Source organism: Sarcophilus harrisii, chromosome 3, assembly GCF_902635505.1.
Source record: "Sarcophilus harrisii chromosome 3, mSarHar1.11, whole genome shotgun sequence".
Classification (NCBI taxonomy): domain Eukaryota; kingdom Metazoa; phylum Chordata; class Mammalia; order Dasyuromorphia; family Dasyuridae; genus Sarcophilus; species Sarcophilus harrisii.
The window spans coordinates 304,811,163-304,823,401 of record NC_045428.1 but is presented as its reverse complement, the minus strand read 5'-3'; the positions used below and the strand labels follow the sequence as shown (position 1 = coordinate 304,823,401).

Here is a 12,239-nt window from a genome sequence, read left to right as displayed (position 1 = left end):
GGACTGTTTGCATCTTAAAGAAGGGGTGGTAGAGGGGCAAAATAAATCATGCTTAATGAAAAGAAAAGCTCAAAAGAATGCAACTAGTAAAAAGATCAGCCTACTGATCAGTGATAATGAGGTTTCTGAAACCAAGAAGCATAAATAATGACGTGCCTGATGTTAACATAGGCCCAGTACAGAACTGAATACCTGCCATTTGACCTAGTGATCTTTAACCCCTAAAAATTCACTGTAGTTCCCCTATATTTCTGTCCGGGGATCTATGGGTACTACAACTCCCATACACAGCAAACACAGCAACACAGCAAAAACCTGGCAGCAACTACTTAAACCAATAAACTAGCATAAGCATATCGTGGACATATTTCCTGGGGGCTCATTGCTAACTTCTTCTCGCTACCTTGGAGACCTATTTGAGCTTGTGAAGTATTTCATGATGTTTGTGATAATGTTTGAGGTATCCCCAATATTTTAGGGTGTCTTTGACCCCCCATTACTCTGAAGATAGAGAAGGAAGCTATCACGTCTGTGATCAATTCCAATGAGATCTCTACTTTTTTATCTTCTCTTCTAAAACTGGGGTGGGAACATTTTTTTGCCACGGGCAATTTGTATATTTATACCATATACTGGTCCTATAAAATTCTCAATTTATAGAACACAAGCAGTAGGTAGTGTTTATGCCCAGCTTTCAGCTCATCATTGCCTGTGATTGCCTTAGCAAATGATTTTGCCAGACTTATACAACATGGGAGTCAGAGGACACCCAAAGCTAAGTTTTCCCTCAACAGCTACAGACAGTTGGAGAAGTGTGGGGTTGAGCCTAGGATCAAATGAATAATGAAACCCAAAATTAAGTGTACAACCAGCAGCTGCCAAGGGGACTACTGCAGAGATCTCCGTGACCTAAGGCTTTGAAGCTTACCACTGAAAGCAGCTGATTCAATCTATTTATCTTCTTCTATATGCCTCTCTCTAAATAAAATTTTAAAATGGCATGCTTAATGAGAAACACATTTTAAAGCCACATGAAGGATTAATTCCTTTTAAAAATATATAATTTCTCTTTCATCTCTTAGGAAATCTCTACAATAAATGCCCATCGTCATTGTGGAAGTTCGGATTCAAATTTAATTTTAGGGTCAGAGTTGACTAGAGTCCCTGCCTTGTGGTCACTGCCACTTGTTAGAACTCAGCCTTACAGTTAAAATTCCAGAGAATTCTAGACATATTGTGAATTCAGTGTTGACTTCCTGGTTTTTCCAAAGATTTTTAGGAGCTATTTCCAGAAACGTGATAGTGAAATATGATTTAATGTCAGGTTGGAATTCAGGACTGGATAAAGTATCAGGAAGTGGGGAAGTATGAAAGTAAATTTGTTCATGTGGCCTGATGGTATTCAGTGAATCAGGTAAATCTGATGGAGAGATTATCTGAGTTAGGGATTCTAGAGCAGCTTCTGGTTGGAGGTTGGGGTTGGATGAAGGTTTATTCAATAGATATGATTCCAGGAAAACTTGTGTCTTCAGAGTCAATGACCTTCCCTTTGAGGTCTTCCCTTAAGAACTTGATCTTTTGTGCTTCCTGGTCTGTTTTGAGGTCTGTTGTTTCTTGGAGCACAAAGAATCTTTCTGATAGCCTAATTTCCAAATACTCTTCTGCAGTCAGAAAAAAATGGTGGTACTATTCTGTGAATCCTAAAAATAAAAAACAAAAACCAACAAACAACAACCTGGATGGATATGAGACATTTAAAAAAAGTCCCCAACCCCTAAGGTTTCCTCAAGGTGTGGTTCTTGATTATCCATCCTACATAATTCCATATTTCCTCCAATTTTAATTATTCTTCTCCTGTACATTTTTGTTTCTTGCGTATTTTACCAACTATTTCTGCTAGACTCCAGGACATGAACTCAAACTGGATACCATCTTCTACCTGATGCAGAGAAGCAGCACCTCTTGGATTCTGCCTCTAACCTTTTTCAGTCATACATCTCTCCTGCTCAATCTGGATTCACTAGGCAGGGACATCAATATGAACCTTTCCAATAGGAAGTAATTATAGAAAGTGAGACTTTTGCCCCTTTCACCCAAATGAATTTGGGTCCCACATGTTTGAGGGGGAATAAAGTGGGGCATTTCTGATGTTCAATTTTGATGAATGCTATACTAATACAATTTTCAGAAATGCTGTAGTAATGGGCCCAAGGTATTAAAAGCTCTAAGATGTCAGATCCTAGGGATGATGTAAATCAGACCCCAAACTATCTGAATGTAGTAGTGCTGTATTTGGATGGCCTTGCTAAGGTTATTTTTATGGGGTAGGAAGATAAGCTCTGGGCTAAGTGAATAAGCTCAAATGAATGTCAGTGGTCAAAAATCCAGGCTTCTAGTTGGTGCAAATGTTTTTTTTTAAACCAATGAGCATCAATAATTAGATGCCCAAAGTTAACACAAGAGCAGTACAAAATTGAATGCCTCACACTTGACCAAGAGACCTTTTGTTCCTTGCTCCCTCTTCTTTTCTTTCAGGGTCCACGTTCTTGTCCCGCGGGTTGGGACAACCTTTCAAGTCTAAAACCACATCTCTGGAAGGTTCCCCTCATGAGCTCTGGCCAGGTAAATAATTAAAATCATGCAATTTGCATTTCATAATGCTCTCTAGTTATTCTTTGACAATAAATTCTTTTCTTCTCCAGAGCTCAGAGAAGTAGACTATCCATTCTTCTCCTAATTTACTTATATCACCCTTCATGTCTAAATCATGAACCCATTTGGACATTATCTTGGATAGGATGTTAGATGTTAGTCAGGGCCTAGTTTCTGCCATAGTTCCAGTTGTCCAAGCAATTTTTGTCAAGTAGTGAGTTCTTAACTCAGAAGCTAGAGTCTTTGGGTTTATCAAACATTAGATTACTATAGTTATTGACTATTGTGTCTTGTGAATCTTAACCTATTCCACTAATCAGCTATTTTATTTTTTAGCTGATAGTATTTTTGATGATTGGTACTTTTTATAATATAGTTTTAGGTCTAGTATAGCTAGACTACCTTCATTTACATTTTTCCATTAATTCTCTTGAAATTTTTGAACTTTAGTTCTTCCAGATGAATTTTGTTATTTTTTTAGTTCTGTAATTTCTTGACAGTTTGATTGCTATGACAGTGAACAAGTAGATTAATGTGAGTAGAATTGTCATTTTTATTATATTAGCTCACCCTACCCATGAAAACTTGATAATTTTCCAATAATTTAGATCTAACTTTGTGTGGAAAGTGTTTTGTAATTGTGTTTTCATAGTTTCTGGCAGTGTCTTGACAGGTAGCCTCCCAAATATTTTATATTACAATTATATTAAATAGAATTTCTCTTTGTACCTCTTTCTGCTGGATTTTGTTGGTCATTTATAGAAATACAGAAATGCAGTATTTATGTGAATTTCTTTTGTATCCTTCAACTTAGCTAAAGTTGTGAATTGTTTCTACAAGGTTTTTTTTAGTGAATTCTCTAGGATGCTCTAAGTATCTTCCTCATTATGTACTCTAATTCCTTCAATTTCTTTTTCTTCTCTTATTGCTAAAGATAACATTCTAATATAATATTGAATAGTAATGGTGTTAATGGGCAACCTTCTTTCACCCAGACCTTACTGGGAATGCTTATAGTTAATTTCCATCACATATGATGTATGCTGATGATTTTAAATGGATATTACTGATCATTTAATGAAAACTCCATTTATTCTTATGTTCTCTAATGTTTTTAATAAGAATGGATGTTGGATTTTATCAAATGCTTTTTGGGTATCTATTGAGAGATAATCATATGATTTCTGTTAGTTTGGTTATTGATAAAATCAATTATACTAACAGTTTCCCTGATATTGAACCAGCTTTGCATTCTTGGTATAAATCCTACTTGGTCATAATGTATTATTCTGTTAATAAATTGTTGTATTATTTTAGTAATAAATTGCTATATCACTTTGCTAGTATTTTATTTATAATTTTTGCATCAATATTCACTAAGGAAATTAATCTACAATTTTCTTTCTCTGTTTTTACCCTTCCTGGCTTAGCTATCAGCAATATATCTGTGTCAGAAAAGGAATTTGGTAGGATTCCTTCTTTCCTTATTTTTCCAAATAGTTTGCATAGTATTGGAATTGTTCTTTAAACATTTGGTAGAATTCATGTGTAAATTCATGTAACCCTAGAGTTTTTCTTGAGATTATTAATAGCTTGTTTTCTAAAATGGGACTATTTAAACAATTTATTTCCTCCTTGTTAATCTGTGCAATCTATATTTTTGTAAGTATTCTATTCATTCATTTCATTTAAAGATTATCAGACTTATTGACTTATACAATTGGGCAAAAATAACTCCTAATTATTGTTTTAATTTGCTCTTCATTGGTGCTTACTTCACCCTTTTCATTTTTAATGATGATATTCTTTCCTTTTTCTCATCAAATTAACTAGGTTTGTCTTTTTTAGTTTAATAGTTTTCTCGCTTTAAAATTTATTAATCTCCCCCTTTATTTTCAGAATTTCAAATGTGGTATGATATTAGGACTTTTAACTTGTTCTTTTTCTAGTTTTTTTAGTTGCATGTCCAACTTTATTTATGCAGATACTTTGCAACATTCCACTTAGCCCTTTCCCTTTCTCTCAGCATATTCCTCTCTCATCCCATAATTTCATCATTTTTTACTCTGACTGTAACGATGGAGATACTGAGGCAAGGTAGAGATTAGAGAGTTTAATATTTTATTTGAAAGGAAGAGATTTACTGGGACCAAATGGATTTATAGTTTGATCCTGGGGCTGAATGAGTATCGTCTCCAAGATCCAGCATCCAGCAGCCAATGTGAGTTCTCAATGACATATATTTGCACATGGCTCCAAGCTACCAGGGGATAGATGGAGTCAGGGACAGAGTCAATGGACTATCAATCCTGTTCTGATAGGATGGGGGGAGGCACTGAACATTCTGATAAGTAGAGGTGGGGTCATGATGTCTTAAGATAGAAGGTCTTTCTCCTTATCTGGATCATGATGATTAGGAGGGAGGAGTGGTGTTGCAGGATTGAGCAGAACACTTAGGAACTGAGGGAGAACAATTTAGGGAAACCCAGGCAAGACAATTTAGGGAAACTGAGACAGGACAACTAGGAAAACTGAGGCAGAACAGTAAAAGGAAACTGTGGCACAATAAGACCTGTGCCCTCTGTCTATAAACACTCCTTCTAACTGCCAAAATAATGAGAAAGTCCGAATGAGCTACAAATATCATTCTATATATAAATGAAACAGATAAGTTTGTTAAGTTTATTAAGTCCCTTGTGATATCACTTTCCTGATTATCTCCTTATGCTGTTCCTTAGTCTTATATTTGAAAAGAAAATTCTTCCATTCAGATCTTGTCTTTTCATCACGAGTGCTTGAATATCCTCTGTTTCATTGAATGAATGAAACTTTTTCCTCTGAAGGATTATACCCAGTTTTGCTGGATAGGTGATCCTTGGTTGTAATCCTAGCTCCATTACTCTCCAGAATATTATATCCCAAGACCTCTAATTCTCTAATGTAGAAGTTGCTAAATCTTGGATTATCCTTATTGTGGCTCTAGAGTACTTGACTTGTTTCATTCCAGATGCTTGCAGTATTTTCTCCTTGACATGGGAGCTCTGGAATTTGACAATAATATTCCTAGGAGTTTTTATTTGGGGATCTCTTTGGGAAGATGATCAGTGGATTCTTTCAATTTCTATTCTTTCTTTCTATATATCTTTGTAAATACACCATGTGCATTTGTGAGTTATGTATATATGGAAGCGTATATGAGTATTACCTATATATATATATGTATATATATATATATATATATATTCATGTGTGTTTGTGTATGTGTATGTGCATATCCAGATATATGTGTGGACATAAATATATCTGTGCTGAACTGAAGCCTACATGGGAGATGTGATAGGGAAGAAAAGGTATGGGTGGAAGAGAGAAGTAAAAAGTGCATAGAAAAGAGCAAAAGAAATCCTAAAAGAAAGCAAAAAAGTAAAAGGACTGTTATGAATACTATGTCTTCTATCATATATGCTTTCTTGAAAAGGAAATTTCTTGTTACATATTTTGAATCCTCCCTGTTGTTCTGCTGGGACAGGGAAATATTTTTAGTTTTATTAATCTATTTGGATTTTTCCCTTGTTTTATTTAAGTATTAATTTAGAGTTTAAAATAAAGTTTAAAAACTAAAAAGAAATACATCAACCTGAACCCCACTTTTCTTGAAGGAACCACTGCCCTCAGCATACATTTTATTGATTAGGCTACTCCAGACATTCAGTAGGAGTGGCAGAAGTTAGCTATAGGGTCACAAATTCCCCAGACCCATCTGCTGGAGAAAGCTTTGGGAGTTTTGAACACCAGTTAAAAACAGTTTTTACCAACAGTTAAAAACCGTTTTGAACAAGTCTCTATTGGCTTCAAAGCATTCTAGAAGCTAAAGGCCATCTTTAGGGTTGCTGGCTAGCAGAAGGCTAACCAAGGCTCTGCTAGCAGACACTTCAATTTAATTCTGAGTATATCATATTTTCTACATTGCCACTTTGCTCTCTGAACCCATATGGTCCAGGGCATTATTAATAGTTGTAAGGAAACTTTAGATTCAGTCTACTTTAGTTGAATTGACTTGAGAGATGTTCGGTCTCAACAACCCAGATGGTGGACTTATGGGTCCAGTTTTTTTTTTGAAGATGGGGACAGAAAGGTAGGTGAAACTATGGTGATTCTCAATATTATTAGCCTCCTATTGGAGGCTAAACCACTTCCTTTTGGACCTCTGCTCAGAGTGAAGAAGTCATTGCCCTCAACTTACCTTTAAAATGGGGGAAAGGAATGAGAGGGAATTTATATGCCAAATGTGCCTTTCCTGTTTGACAGGCTTATGGGGCTTTCTAGAATGAGAGAGGATTTCTAACAGCCAAATCTTTCCCCATGAAGTATGCTGGGGAAATTCTTTATTGACTGCAAGCTGACCTTGAACCCAGAGAGTTATTTTGGTAATATTTTGGAGAGGACAACAAAAGGGGGACTTAATTCCAGGTCAGATGTAACACATTTGCAGAATCAACTACCAGAGAGCTGCTGAATGTTTGTCTTTAACCATGACAATCCTACACCTCTTTATAGTTCCCAGGAACAGGCTCCTGCAAAAAAAAAAAAAGGGGGGGGGGTGGCGCGGGAGGGGACATATGCCCTGTGTTCCTCTGGGTGGTTTCAAATCCCTCTGGCCAGCTTCTAATCCCAGAGGCAAGCCAGTTAAAAATTCTTTTTGCCCTACACCAATTTACTCACTTGGAAAAGAATAGCCTTCAGTCCCCTGTTAAATCTACTTTCTCTGGAAACAAGTCAGCAGCAATAATTATGCAGGTTTATCAAGCCCCACCAGTATTTGCCCAAGTAAATCCTAAAAGTGCTATTAAATATTTGTGTCCCCAACCCTCTCGTTTAATACCAATTCCGAGGAAGCATACTTATTCTGGCACATAGACTTTATTCAAAGGCCCATTTCAGGGGTTTCAAACTACTTTTGGTTTTTCTTGAAATCTTTACCAATTGGGTGGAAGCCTGCACTTTGAAAACTGAACCAAGCCCAGGAGATATCAAAGATTTTAGAAAGATTTTACCTTATTTTGGAGTGCCCAAATATTTACAGAATGACAGTAGCCTTCCCTTCACAGATAACCCAAACTGTAGTTGAGCTACCTTAATTATCTCCTCTCTGTCTGGCATCCTCAGTCTTGGGGAAAGGTGGAGAAAATTAATCCTCCCCTCCAGGGAGTCCTCCCTAAACTGTGCCTGCAGACATGGGAAGAGGGGGTAAAATAAAACTGTCTGCAGTGCCCCTAGGGAGAACACTGAGCTCAGCCCCTTTTGATCTTTCTCATGGGCAGCCATGCTTCCCCTCTGACATTCTGTAGATCAGAACAGCATCTGGTCACCCAGTTTGTCCCACTGCTTGGCAGAGCCCCAAAGGCCCTTTCTGAATATGTGAACATCTCCCCAAACCAGCAGGTGTTCATCCCCAGACTGTCACCCCAGTAAAGGCGGGGACCGAGGATACTTGAAATCTTGGCTGGCCCAAAGTCCTGACCCTCTGGGCACCAAAAGGAAAGGACCACATGAGGTCATTTTAACCACCCCCTGCTGTTACCCTCAGAGGCCTTCCCAGCAGGACTCACATTTCCAGACTCCAACCTGCTGCTCCTGTTACCTCTGCTTCTCCAGACCTTCCTGACTCCTCAAGAGAACCCAGAGAAGACCTGAAACTGCTGAAACCTGGAAAGGTATTGTATGGAGATGGGGAATTTGTCTGTGGCCTCTTTTTTTTTAACCTTTCTGCATTTATCCTTGTTACTTTCCACTTTATCCAACTTAATTTCTTTCAAACAACCTGAACCTTTTTCAGTGCCCTTTGAACCATTAATCCCAAGGTTGAGGGCCCCACTCTCGCTTGGGGAGAGGGGGAAGGAGGCAAAATTATGATGCCCCATAATTTTGTGGTTTCTGTATACAATGTTCTCTTGGCTCTACACACTTCAGTTCATGCAACTCTTTCCAGGCTTTTCTGAAATTGGCCTGCTCATCATTTCTTATAGACCAATAATAGTCCATTCCATCTGATTTATGAGTTTTTAACCCAACTGGTGAGCTTTATTCCTTTTAAATTCCAGGTCATGAACTTCCAACTATTTGCAGAACTTGGATACTGTCTTCAACCTGATCCAGAGACCCAGCACCTCATGAAAAATGCTGCCACCCTCTTTATGTTAAACATCTGTATTGCTGACCAATTTCAAGGTCACCAAACTGCAATAACATAAGGCCAAGCCTGCGATGACTTCCTGATGCTACTGGGGATGAAAGGGAAATAATGAACCATTACTCTGACCACAGCCAAGGCCAGGTGTTGGAACCAGTCATGAAGAGGACCCAAGGGCATTTAGGCTATTTATACCATTCATTGGCCATATAAAATTCTTAACATATAGAACTAAAGCAATGGGAGGTAATTGTACCTAATTTTCAGCTCATCATTGCCTGTGATTGCTGTAGCAAATGATTTTGTGCCTCTTACATATCCTGGGAGTTAGATGAGTTCTCAAGGCTCTATGTTCCCTAAGGTCTGGGGCTGAGTCTAGAATCTCCTACATGATGATGTTTGGTCATCACCTGGCATGGAGGTCTCAGGGGCCGAGGGTTGGCCCCTTGACAAATCTCTGTAAAAATTCCAGGCTCCCCCTCAGGGTAGTCACTGCCCCTGGGATAATTGAAAATCTAGTTGATTAAAAAAAAAAAAGAAAATCCCAGTTAAATTCCATTTAAAAAGGAAAAAAAATAAATCCAGACTTATCTCCTATATTCCTCTTCCTCTAAAGTTTTAAAAACATGTAAAATGAGGCAGTTTTAAAGTCACAAGAAATTTTAATTCTCTAATTTTTTTTCAATATTTTTGTTTTAATTAACAGTTCAAAAAAGCATATGTATTAGAAGAAATTATGTTCATGTGTGTTCACTTTCTTGTAAATTGTTTTGTTTTCTGCTCCATATGTTTTCCTCCCTTCTCCCACCTCCCCAAGCATGCATAGTTAAGAAAGGATATATTTATATATACCTATGTAGATATACACATGCATTCCCCCCACATCTGTACACATTTTTCCTATGCCTACTGAACTTTTGCTTTAATTCTCATCCTTAACTTTACTTACAATTAACTCCCCCCCCAAAGGATCCCTCCCTTTGTGTTTTCCCACCCAACATCTGCCCATCCCTTACACCTTATTTCCTTACAGATTTGGAGGCTGCTATACCCTTCACAGTATATATACAGTGTTGCTTATTAAACTAAGAGTACATTTTCAAAAACATGGGCCCTTGACCCACTTATGCCTCTATGGCTATTCTTCCTCTGTACCTCATTTGTATAACATTCATATTTTTACATCAACACTGCCAATATTTCTCGTGAGTGGTATGCCCTATCATGAATATGAATCTTAAACATATAATATACATGTAAATATGTAAATAATTTGTCGGTGTTTAAACAGTTTTGTCCATGTGGAATTCCTTAAAATGAATCATTGATATTGGCTCTTCTATATTTTCAATTAACTTTTGAGTTTGGGTGATTGAAAGTCATGGAAATCTGCAAGTTCACTGAATGTCCTTTTCTTTCTAATTCAAAATCATGATTTCACTGGATATGGCCTTTTTGGCTGCAAGCCTAATTCTTATAATTGTCAGTAGATAAGTTTTCAGGTTTTTAATAGGGCTGCTGATAACTATCTTGTTCAATTCCAACTGTAGCTCCAGCATATCTGAATTGTTTCATTTGTTTCTGGCTAAATTTTCTTTGATCTGAGGGTGGGTGGGGAAGGGGGTTGAAATTGGCACTAATATTCCTATGTATGCTCTACAAAGAACTTGAGGTCGTGATTGGTGAATATTTTTTATTTCTACTTTTCCCGCTTATGTTACATCACTCCAGAACAATTTTCCTTGAATTATTTCTTGCATTATTTTGTCAAGGTTCTTATTTTGGTCACAATTTTCAGACAATCCAATTCTAGTTTCTCAATCTGTTCTCCAAATCCGTCTTTTTACTTAAAAGACGTTTCACATTCTGTTCTATTTGTTTTCAATTTTTACAATGTTTGTTTTATTGATGTCACAACTTCCCAGACTTCTCCTTGCCTCCTCATTTCAGAATTATTTTTATCTTTGAGATTCTGTACCTCCTTTGCAAGTTGGTTACATTTTTTTTCATAATCTTTTGGTTTATCTTGGACTGATTCTCTTTTTAATTTTTGTTTACTCAATGTCTCATTTGCGTTTTAAATTACTTTTTCATTTATTTCTTCTATAAATTCCCTTTTGAGTGGGGAGCCATTTCACATTATTCTTTGGGATAGAAGCTTTTTTTACTAAAGTACCCCACCTCTGAAGGTCCCTAGTCTTTCCTGTTCCCATAATAATTTCAATGGTAGGATGGTTCTTTGTAGGTCCATTTTTATAAGAAGAATTAGTGTTTAGCACCTCTAATTGTGTTGTAGGGAAAAGTTCTTCAAGCTTCCCTTCAGTTCTGCCCTCTAATCAGGAAGTCCAAAGCAAGAGTTTCACCCTCCTACAAGTACCCACAGTCAGTAGTGTCCCCACCCTGAATTCAGCTTCTGCACTCATGGGATGCTGGTTCCTTCTCACCAAGGCCACATTCTTAGGTTCTCAATGCACAGCTGGACCCTGCAGAGATCCTAATCAGCCAAGGTTCAACTCAGGCCTCCAAGACTCAGTTCTCAAGTTGACAATCTGGGAGATGAGTCTCTGTGGTTCCTGCTGAGGCTTCCTAGCTATCCTAAGAGGTCCCCACTTAGGATTTAGCCTGGAAGTGTGTGTTTCTTCAGATATTTTTGAGTTATATATGAAGGACCCCTGTTCTGCCCCAAGTCTTCTTTGGTTTTTAATCAGTCTATATTTGCCAAGGTGCAAATTTGTTCAATTTTTGTTGAAATTGGGAGAGCTTGAAATTTAGCAGTCTACTTGTTCATCTTCTCAGAATCCTCCACATGAGAATTTTTTTAAAACCCCCAAATGGAACTTGATGTTCAGAACTTTCTGCCTGGGGCTTTTGGGTGGAATGGTTTAGGACAATCACAGGGAAAGTCTTGGTTTTCAGAGACAAGGATGGATTTTAAAAGTCATCTTGGGAGGAACACTGACTGATTTGACAGGAAAGACTGAGGTAGCTTCCTGATGATCCTGTGGGTAAATAGGAGGTAATGGTTCAACCATTATAATAGGTACTACCCGTGTCATATAAGGTATCACCAAGGTGAATTTCTAAACCATGATGGGATCACAAGCTCCTTTTGCTGGGATATTGACCCAGCATGAATGTTATTATCCTTGCCCTTGAGATGTGGGACTCTTGCTCACTAATGGAGCTCAATAGTGCAATATGATGAGATGACCTGGGAGTACACTGATTTTGCCTGCTGGTACAGGTTCTGCCACACCTGGACCAAGTCTGTGAATGAAAAAAGGAACATATGAGCAAAGGGGAAGGAATCAGGAAACAGACTGTGGGTGGGAAAGAGAGCAGCAGAATAGGGATGATCTACCAAGAGTGATATCTGACTTTTGGAGGACAACTGGACCCT

General features: G+C 37.7%; 1 long non-coding RNA gene across 1 annotated transcript; it reads left to right on the top strand.

Moving 5' to 3' along the window:
- The first annotated feature begins 6,461 nt into the window (after positions 1-6,461).
- Positions 6,462-10,851, top strand: LOC116422385. The gene is made up of 3 exons (XR_004232999.1): positions 6,462-6,784; positions 8,237-8,363; positions 8,751-10,851. It is a non-coding gene; the product is annotated as an uncharacterized LOC116422385 (long non-coding RNA).
- The last annotated feature ends 1,388 nt before the right edge of the window (positions 10,852-12,239 follow it).